Source organism: Eubalaena glacialis, chromosome 9 (assembly GCF_028564815.1).
Source record: "Eubalaena glacialis isolate mEubGla1 chromosome 9, mEubGla1.1.hap2.+ XY, whole genome shotgun sequence".
Classification (NCBI taxonomy): Eukaryota; Metazoa; Chordata; class Mammalia; order Artiodactyla; family Balaenidae; genus Eubalaena; species Eubalaena glacialis.
The window spans coordinates 38,716,203-38,727,566 of record NC_083724.1 but is presented as its reverse complement, the minus strand read 5'-3'; the positions used below and the strand labels follow the sequence as shown (position 1 = coordinate 38,727,566).

The following is an 11,364-nucleotide window of genomic DNA, read 5'->3' as shown; positions in this document are numbered from 1 at the left end:
GGATAAGTGACCTGGAAGATAAAATAGTGGAAATAACTACCACAGAGCAGAAAGAAGAAAAAAGAATGAAAAGAATTGAGGATAGTCTCAGAGACCTCTGGGACAACATTAAACGCACCAACATTCGAATTATAGGGGTCCCAGAAGAAGAAAAGAAAAAGAAAGGGAATGAGAAAATATTTGAAGAGATTATACTTGAAGACTTCCCTAATACGGGAAAGGAAATAGTCAATCAAGTCCAGGAAGCGCAGAGTTCCATACAGGATAAATCCAAGGAGAAACACGCCAAGACACATATCAATCAAACTATCAAAAATTAAATACAAAAAAAATTACTAAAAGCAGCAAGGGAAAAGCAACAAATAACATACAAGGGATTCCCCATAAAGTTAACAGCCGATTTTTCAGCAGAAACTCTGCAAGCCAGAAGGCAGTGGCAGGACATAGTTAAAGTGATGAAAGGGGAAAACCTACAACCAAGATCACTCTACCCAACAAGGATCTCATAAAATTTGACGGAGAAATTAAAACCTTTACAGAACCTTTAAACCTTTAAATTAAAACCTTTACGTGTCCCCTACATTGGCAGGCGGATTCTTAACCACTGCGCCACCAGGGAAGCCCGTTAATTGTTTCTTAAAAACAAAAAGGAAGGAAGAAAATAATCATTGGAGGCTTGCAGTTCAATATGGTGGACAGAACACATGAATTTGTCTTCTTTCCCTTTTGAGACCTCATTAATATGAAATTCCAAAGGAAATAAGCCAATAAAAGTTAAAAGACATGGTGTGGGAAGGGGAAGCTGGGGCGAAGTGAGAGTAGCATGGACATATATACACTACCGAATGTAAAATAGTTAGCTAGTGGGAAGCAGCAGCATAGCACAGGGAGATCAGCTCGATGCTTTGTGATGACCTAGAGGGGTGGGATAGGGAGGATGGGAGGGAGGCTCAAAAGGGAGGGGATATGGGGACATATGTATGCATATGGCTGATTCACTTTGGTGTACAACAGAAACTAACAAAGTACTGTGAAGCAATTATACTCCAATAAAGATCTATTAAAAAAAAAAAAGTTAGAAGAATGGAAGAGGGGCCCATCAGCAGTAAAGTGATTTAAACACATTGCTGGAAAAAGGAAACTGGATGGTAATGTGCTGACAAAGGGAAGAGAGTTGGGGAAAAGGAGGTCCAGAAGATGTGTGTTGAAGGTCCTACTGTAGAACAAAGAAGAGACAACTGGTCATGCAGAACCCCAGAGAGTGAGAAGGGGGGCTGAAAATAGAGATTAAAATTGTATACTAAGGCACACTGCCTCTCAAGCCCATAGCTGCTCTTACTCTAGGAAAGAAGAGCAGATAAGCCAGAGCTGATTCCAAATGCAACAAGACAGGGTTTGTCTTTTTAAAAATAACTGAATGATTCCCAAAAGGAAAGCTAAGGCTTCTCTCTAAACATCCATACCCCATGCACCTAGTAATTGGGATCCCCTGTCTGACAGCGAGCTTTACACACAGAGCTCCAAGGAAGACCACCTTTCACAGGAGATGCCTTGAGGTAAACAGATCCACTTGCTACATCAGCTACCTAAAATGATCTGAAATTCCAAGACGACATCTGGGTAGCAAGTTTAAAAAGCAATCAGTCCAATAAGAATAGAAATTTCCTGGACTCCAAAATTAGTACTTTCAAGGAGGAAAAAACAAATTCCATGCACTGCAAAGAATAAGTAAGTTGCAAGGTATCAGTGATATCATGAAGATGGCAGAGTTTCTTTTTACAAGAAACCAAAAACTCAACCAGAGAATCCAAGAGAAATAAGCAACTTTATAAGGAAGTCATGAACCAAACACAAAACCAATTAAGAGGTAGCAAAACTTGGAACTGGCAGTACATAAAGGGGATTCATCTGACCACAAAGCTGGGAACCTTCTCTTTTGAGTGGCGTAGGAATAATGACTGGAGAGAAAGAAATGAGTTTCTCAGAACCAGTGGCATAAGGTGTTGACAATTATACTAAATTTGTAAACTTCTGTATCGTTCTTTACAGCCTTTAACATGCTCTCCCATAAATCATCTCCTACTCTCTTACAGGACAACCCTAAGAGGCAGGCAGGAAGTCTGGTATAAACGCGAAAGCACCACCTGTGTAAAGACAGAAAGACAACCCGTTGCTTATTAGCTGAGTGACTTTGAACAAGTTATTAAACCTGGAACTCATTGTTCCCATCCATAAAAGTGGGGAATTTGTACTTTCCTCAGAGAAAGTTTGAGAATTCGATTTTTTTTAATTATGAAAATGAGCTTCATAAACTACAAAGTCAATAAAATATTAGTTATTAGGGTTAGACAGGACAGTTTATTATTAATCCCCTTTTACAGATGAGAAGCTAATGATCAAAATGAGGAAGTCAAGTGTCCCACGTATTACAGGCAGAAATTGGCAGGTCTTGATAAGGACTCAGGTCTCGTCACTACTGACTCTCACTGCTCAGGGCCTCTTTGGTCTTCATCATATGCTGTATCAGGGCAAGAAACTCTGTGTCTCCTTTTGCAAACATTCTCTTAGTCTAAAGATTTGGGATGACATGGAAATAAGTAAAGACAGTGGCTAGGAGAATCTGTGACTCTAGCATAAAGCAAAGGATTGGTCCATTCAAATTCTGTAATAAAAGCTTAGTATGTATGGTCTAATGACCTGTGGAAATCAGATATAAGGTTGACATTGATAATAATTTTCCAAGAAGGATATGGGGAGAATTCTTAATAATTCCAGAGGTTTAAATAGCAATAACCCACAAAATGCAGTTAATTGTCAATCTCATTCAGTATAAATACTGGAAGGAGCATTAAAGGTTATCATATGAACAACCAGAAAAGCAAAGTGATGTGCCCGAATTGCACAATGCCACTTTCATGGATGATTATTTTTTAAGCACCCATTTTCATTTTAGCTAAGATAATTCCATTAGTTATGGAGACCAACCACATGCAGGAAGTGAATCCAGTACTGTGCTGGAGACAATGTGTACCAGCAGGTGAGACACTATTTATTTTAAGCATCTCTTCCCAAACTCTGTATTCAGTGATGTCAACTTGGGAGCTTGAAATCGGTAATGGCGGGAGTATTTATACCACGGAAATCGTCAAATGCTACAAATCCCTCCTTCCCTTCCTCCCCTCTCCAGAGCCTGTTGTTATTAAACACCTACCAGCACAGCAGAGTGAAACAGACCCTACTCATTAGAAACCAAATAGAGCAAAGGCCAACACCAATCACACCTTTGCTTTCACTTCAGCAGGTTCCCTCCTACTTCTTGCTCATCAGGGACCCTCTAGATCTGGAACTTTCCACAGAGAAGAGAAATATTCATTTCATTTAATTAACATTCACTGAATACATGTACCTTGTAGTAAGCTGGGTGTAGGGCTGCATGACAAGGAAAGACCATTTCCCTACTGTCATAAGCAGCCCCGGGACCTGAGGGCCCTTGGTTGGTAAAGACCAAGGAAAGAAAACACTTGATGGACAAGTGTTCAGGGAATCAGAAATCTTTATTAGATCTATGCAAAAGATAAGCTGCCCTTAGAAACAGAAAAGGAAATTAGGGGCCTTAACAAATTTTTTTTTTTGCCAAGGAGTCCAATTTGATTCTGAAATCTGATCCATCTGCTGCTTCAATATGATTCCATATACTTTTAGTTGCTAATAATTTAGACACACTGAGATACTGAAGCTATCCCTCAAAGTCCAGCTGCCACATACCTACCTTTCTGAGTTTCTTTATTGTCACTGTAGATCTCCCACTTCTGTTTCACGCTGAAGTCTGAGGTCACTGAGGGCTTCCTCAGCTTTGAATTTTTCCTGAAAGAAAAAAAAAAAAAAGAAAGATTTTGTTCACTTAAATAGGTTCTTCAAAACCCTGTGGGTGAGAAACATTTTGTGTCAAAAAGGCTGATCCCAAGTCTCCTACAGAGATGGTGAGAAGGGATAAAGGAAGTAACCAAACTTTAGATGCCCAGCACTTCCAGAATGGAAACCTACAAGAGTGAAAGAATTGAGGAATCTCGCAACCTACTTATACACATCACCTGGGGTGACACCTCTACGACCACTACTCAATTGTGATAGAGGGCTGTAACACATCAATTTAACTAGCTAATTAATTACTGCTGTGTTTAATTAAAAGCTACTGGCACAGCCAAGGGCCCCAGTGCTTGCCTGAATCCTATCATGTCATCAGGACTCAGGAAGTCCTGGTGGGTTTACTGTTTTTCCAAGAGCTTACACCTTATCTAAATTCAAATCACATCACCTGCAAATTTCTATGCAAGTGCTGCCCCTTAGGCTGGTATTTCTCATATGTGTCACCCCTGGTGCAGAGAATGGCAGAAGGGCACCCCAGGAGGTCAGGGGCTGAAGCTCTCATGAGTCCAGATATCTTGGATTATTTTCTCGTAACACATTATGGAAATTTATATCCTGTGTTCAGTATTCAAATAAAGTTTTAAGTTTATAACTACTGGAATTGAGTGTAACAAGACCTAAATAAATGGAGAACATACCAGGTTTGTTCATTATTTATTATTATTAAGATGCCAATTCTTCCCCAATTGATCTTTAGATGCAATTGAAGTCCAAGCAAACCCCCAGCAGGGGACTTCCCTGGTGGTCCAGTGGGTAGGACTCCAAGTTCCCAATGCAGGGGGCCCAGGTTCGATCCCTGGCCAGGGAACTAGATTCCACATGCATGCCGCAACTAAGACCCGGCACAGCCTAAATAAGTAAATAATAAATAAATAAATATTTAAAGAAAAACAACCCAGCAGGTTTTGTTTTTTTGTTTTCGGGGTTGTTGTTTTTTGTTTTTGTTTTGGTTTTTTTTTGTTTTTTTTTTTTAGAAATTGACAAGGTGACTCTATGGAAATTAGAGAACTTAAAATAGCCAGGACAACTTTGAGAAATAAAAAAGTTGAAGAACTAATACTACCTGATTTTAAGACTTATCATAAAGCAATGGTCATCAAGACAATGTAACACTGGCATAAAGATAGACAACTCAATCAATGTAACAGAGCAGAGAGCTCAGAAATAAACCCAACATGAATACAGAAAACTGATTTTGGACAAAGTGCAAAAGCAATCCAGCAGAGATAGTCTTTTCAACAAATGGCCTGGAACAATTAGATATGCACGTGCAAAAAGATGAACTTTGATCCATACCTTGCAAAATGGATCCTAAATGTGAAACCTAAAACAATAACACTTATAGAAGAAACACAGGAGAAAATCTTTGCAAACTTGGGGTAGGCAAAGATTTCTTAAACACCAAAAGCAAGATCTGTGAAAGAAAAAATTGACAAATTGGACTTCATCAAAATAAAACATTTCTACTCTTCAAAGACACTGTCAAATTAGTTCCGCTCATTTTATTCACAAGAAAATTTTGGTTTGGAGAACCATGTCTATGGCCACTCTACTCTCCTATCTCATTTCCTTCAAACGTCGCATCTTCTAAACACTCTTAGGTGCTCACTGTCCTCAAATATTTTGCACAGCACCCAACACACAAGACATAAATTTTCAACAGAGGAGACAAATATGTTATCTTGGTTGACTTCACATCATCCCATTCCTTAACTATTTTTTTTTTCAATTTTTGAGACTGAAGAGTTGGGAAATAGCTTTATCCCTCCCTAGTCAAAGTATATTTTAATATCAGTCTCTGATCAAAACCAAAACTTTTTTGCATTTCCTATCTAGAAATCAAACCCTGCACATCAGTCAAGGCTCTCCCAAAAGTCACCTGTTCCATGAGGCCTGCCTGCCTGCCCTGACTGATTCAACCACAAGAAATCCCTTCCCCGGCCACATTTTATCTGAAGCTTTGTGTACTGAGTTTTCTGTGGATGTTTATCTTCCCAGTTACCCTAACAGTCTCCATACCCCCTGCAGCACCCAGAGATCTGACTGGCAACAGATCCTGCATTAATGAATAAATGAGGTTGGAGCCCAGGGAAGAAGGACACAGTGGGAGGTGAAGTGAAGAAGGCGGCGTTTTGTACTGGATCTGAGGCAGGTGAAGGACTCTGCTGCAGGGAGGGTAAAGAACACAGTGGTGAGGAAGGAGCAGGGGACCCTTGTCGGGCACAGGGTCAGGAAGGAGACAAACGATGGGAAATCTGATTGACAAGCTGAAAAGGGTCAATTCCCTTCTGAACACGGTGAGAAAGGAGAGATTCTAGAAAGCACAACAGATTGCATCTGAAATCTACAGGCAAGAGCATACGCTCCTCTTCAACCTGCTGGTTGCCTTCTCCTTCCTTTATTTTTCCTTCTTCTCCTTTTACATTGTTTCGAACGGGGGAGGTGCCCAATATTTCCTATATAACCTACACTAAGAAAGCTGAAAAGACTCAAAAATTATCAGCTGGAGAAACTGTCTGTCCTGCAGGGATTTGTAACTAATATTTCTGATATGCAGAAGTCCCTTGGTTTTCTTCCACCTCAGATTTGTGTTTTTATGGGTCGAGGTTACTGAAATCGGAACTCTGGCTGAATGGCTAAAACAATGTTGTGAATCCTAAATATATTTCAATAACAAATTAGGATGCATTTTTAATAAAAGAATATTTATGTTTAAGTTTATAAACATTATGAGTCCCCACAAATTAAGTCACATGATTATGTAGATGAAAACGGACTTAAAATCCTGCGTAACATAGATTACCCACCACCAGCTTCTACAGAAGGTAAGGACTTGCTTGTCTTTCTAAATCTCCCAATGACTTCTTAACGTACTATAGAATCATGAGTACCAGTAAAGAGCTCATTTCCTCTCCTAAAATTAGCATATTCTGGGATATAAGTGCATTCTATCTGTTCACTCAGCAGCAAATGTATTTCTTGAATTCATATTTAATATATATTGAACACCTACTACTAACTATTGAATGATTGGCATTTAACTATATTATTATTGATATTGTGGAAGGATAACTGTTGGGTGCATAAGCTATAGCCAAATTTTCTTCAACAGTTAAATCTTGACCTTACACTTGAGTATATATGATACTGGCAAGAAAATCTGTTGGAGATTGTGTACAACCTGCTCTGGCCTTCTTAAAAGTCTTTCTCAAAGGTTACAAGAGTTTGCTCTGAAAAATCATCTAATTAAATGAGAATTTCTTTTCTATGATGTCTTCGAACTATCTTAAAACTATCTGTACACACATAGAGTTTGTTTAGTTACTATACAAAAAAAATCACAAAAAGAAGTCTTTAATCTACTTTTAATTTTAAGAATCATTGATTTTTACCTACCTACCCTGCTACCTAACCTTCAAACACAAAGGTAAACCAATAATCATTTTCCAGTCTCTCTGTTTTATGCAGATAGACCAAAAATATCAAACTAAAGCAAAATTATAGAGATTTTCTTACAAATTTTCTTCAACACATTTCCCCTTTAAAACAAAATGTTGTTGACATCTTCAATTTCAACATTTCAACAGTTAAAACCCTTTGAGACATCATCTCATTCAATGATGCCTGGGGTGTATTTTCCAAAAGGTAGAAGTTTCCTGAGATACTCTCCACTGCTCATGAACTTTGCACTTCATTGCTTCCCCAGAAACCTGCAGGAAATTTTAATTACTTTTTCATTTGATTTTCTAAAGAATCGAAGCATGATTTTCTGGAATGTGATTTTAAAAAAGAAGGTAGCCAAAAATCCTATTAAAATCTTTTTCATTTTTGTTGCAATGGTAAACGGGAGTGTTTTCTTAATTTCACTTTCAGATTTTTCGTCGTTCGTGTATAGAAATGCAAGAGATTTCTGTGCATTAATTTTGTATCCTGCTACTTTACCAAATTCATTGATTAGCTCTAGTAGTTTTCTGGTAGCATCTTTAGGATTCTCTATGTATAGTATCATGTCATCTGCAAACAGTGACAGCTTTACTTCTTCTTTTCCGATTTGGATTCCTTTTATTTCTTTTTCTTCTCTGATTGCTGTGGCTAACACTTCCAAAACTATGTTGAATAATAGTGGTGAGAGTGGGCAACCTTGTCTTGTTCCTGATCTTAGTGGAAATGGTTTCAGTTTTTCACCATTGAGGACAATGTTGGCTGTGGGTTTGTCATATATGGTCTTTATTATGTTGAGGAAAGTTCCCTCTATGCCTACTTTCTGCAGGGCTTTTATCATAAATGGGTGTTGAATTTTGTCGAAAGCTTTCTCTGCATCTATTGAGATGATCATATGGTTTTTCTCCTTCAATTTGTCAATGTGGTGTATCACGTTGATTGATTTGCGTATATTGAAGAATCCTTGCATTCCTGGCTCTATTTACAATAGCCAGGACATGGAAGCAACCTAAGTGTCCATCATCGGATGAATGGATAAAGAAGATGTGGCACATATATACAATGGAATATTACCCAGCCATAAAAAGAAATGAAATGGAGGTATTTGTAATGAGGTGGATGGAGTTAGAGTCTGTCATACAGAGTGAAGTAAGTCAGAAAGAGAAAAACAAATACAGTATGCTAACACATATATATGGAATCTAAGGAAAAAAAAAAAAAAGGCCATGAAGAACCTAGTGGCAAGACGGGAATAAAGACACAGACCTACTAGAGAATGGACTTGAGGATATGGGGAGGGGGAGGGGTGAGATGTGACAGGGTGAGAGAGTGTCATGGACATATATACACTACCAAATGTACAATAGATAGCTAGTGGGAAGCAGCCGCATAGCACAGGGAGATCAGCTCAGTGCTTTGTGACCACCTAGAGGGGCGGGATGGGGAGGGTGGGAGGGAGGGAGATGCAAGAGGGAAGAGATATGGGAACATATGTATATGTATAACTGATTCACTTTGTTATAAAGCAGAAACTAACACACCATTGTAAAGCAATTATACTTCAATAAAGATGTTAAAAAAAAAAAAAAAATCTTTTTCACACTACCAGGATCATTTGCCCTGAAAACTAGCCCACTTTTGTGCTCCCAGAGCTACAGCCCGCTAAAAGAGCAAACAACCTTCAGATCTGCAAACACTACCTCCTAAAGGAATCTGACCTCAACCCCTCAGGAGATCCAAGAAAAGAAAAGTCAGTCTTTGGGACTTCCCTGGTTGCTCAGTGGTTAAGACTCCGCGCTTCCAATGCAGCAGGGCCCAGGTTTGATCCCTGGTCGGGGAACTAGATCCCACATGCATGCCGCAACTAAGAGTTTGTATGCCACAACCAAGACCCGGCGCAACCAAATACATAAATTAATTAATTAATTTTTAAAAAGTCAGTCTTCTCTTAATTGAGTCACCACTTAACTTACTGGTTCATCAGATAAGGAAAAAGCAGTTTCAGTCAGCTGTGTATTTACATTTATCTCAATTTACATTTTTCATCCCGAAACTTTACTGGTTTCCAGTTCTGGTTCCCTGAGGTATGAGCTACCCTCTCTCACCTGTGTAGATAACATCCCTTTTGGGCAGTACAACTGGCTTAAAAGCTACTAAACAAAACAGAAATAAATGCTGAATGGTTTCTTTAAATGCAAGTGGTACTAAAGAAGGAGCCATAGTAAAGTTATTACAATAATCTGCTTGAGTGGACAAAGAGAACCCACAAAGCAGTAGTATCTGTTTACCTCCATGTACAGTTTTTGTAGCATTTTTCCAAGACTCAAAAAAAAAGAGCATTAAAGATAATCTCAATGACCAACCATTGGGCTGGGGGCCCAAGACACAGGTGCAAGCCCATATCTTGCTTATGGCTTCATATCAGCATAAGACTATGCCCACTCTTGGCTAGACGCCTACTTCTCACATGTATTCATAATATTATAAATCCATGTTTTGTGTTTACCTTTCTAAATGACATAATTTCTACAAAGATAATTTAGAACTACAGTGTCTGCTTTGGGGAACTTTCAAAATGAACAAAAGGGGGAAAGGAGTTAAAATATACATAAAAACAGAAAAGGAATAAAACTGCAAAAAATAACAATTTCAAAATGATGGCAGCACTCCAGTCATCTGAAACTCACATATCTGGCGCCATGAAGAATCCAAAAGAAGACTGAAAGTCAGGAAAGGATGAACAGCACCCTGTGAGACACCCCTCCTTGGCACAGGACTACCCGCATTCAAGGGCGTTTAAAATGCAATTCTAGTACATCTGATCATTTTGCTTTCTGAGTCTTCAGCAAATGAAGGTACTCAGGAAGGAAGGAAGAAAGAACCAACAACAGTAAACTGTAACCTGGCAGCCTGACAGCAAAAACAGAAAATACACACACGAACTCAAAAAGCCAAGCTGAACTACCATCCCCCAAATCCTGAGGATATCACTATACTACAGTCCAGGATGAAACTCGGCTTCATAATGATGACCCTGAGTTAGCAAGGAAGGCTGAAGTTATTTTGCAAACAGTTACTAAAAGCAAGGCATTGGGTGACTCCATATGCTTACCAAAAGACATGTGACAGGCTGCCCATGGCAGCACTCTACGTGACAGCCACAAAGTAGAAAGTACCCAAATGGCCATTAATAGTAAAATGGATAAATGAATTGTGATATCTTCACACAATGAATACTCTACAGCAATGGAAATGACAGATCTACAACAACAAGCTCACAAGCATAATGTTGCGTGCAAGAAGCCAAACCCACGTAGTAAGGAAAAGAACAGGCAAGAGATCATGCCTGTGGGTCAGGGAGGGGCTCTAGTGCTTGGTTGGAAGGGAGCACGGGAGCTTCTAAGTAACATGCTGTTTCCTGATCTGGATGCTGAATATGCGAGCATTACATCTGGAAAGATTCCGCAAGCTGTACACCAAGCTCTGTGCCCTTTTCTGTATGTGTATTTGTCTCTGAAGAACACATTCACAAACTATTACACAATATACTTGATGAAGTATAAATTTCTTATCTTCGTGGTAAATCCAATCATGAACACTTCACAATTCAGATTTCGAGTAACCAGAGGCAACCCCAGGCAAAATTTGAAGCACATGATGTTTATCTTTCCTCCCTCAGTTCCACATTCTCTTCCTGGGGCTTTTCTATCTTTTGAAAAGCAACTCCCGACCAAGCGTGGTCACACACCATGCCCTCTCCATTTCTCATTTCCTCAGCAGAGTTTAATACACACACAAATCTCCCAGGGATCCTGTCAAAATGCAGATGCCTCAGTAGGTCTGTGGTGGGACCTAGAGCCTGCATTTCTAAAAAAACTCCCAGGTGTGGCCAATGCTGCTTGAGTGAGGCCTCGAGCTGCAGAGCCTGAGAAAAGACGTCATTTAAAACCAGTGCCTGCCAAGCTCCTGGGTGCTGAGGAATGCCTCATCCCGGGA

General features: G+C 39.3%; 1 non-coding gene across 1 annotated transcript; it reads left to right on the top strand.

The window, feature by feature from the left end:
• The first annotated feature begins 4,662 nt into the window (after nucleotides 1-4,662).
• On the top strand, nucleotides 4,663-4,735 carry TRNAW-CCA (transfer RNA tryptophan (anticodon CCA)). The gene has a single exon. It is a non-coding gene; the product is annotated as a tRNA-Trp (tRNA).
• Nucleotides 4,736-11,364: the final 6,629 nt, after the last annotated feature.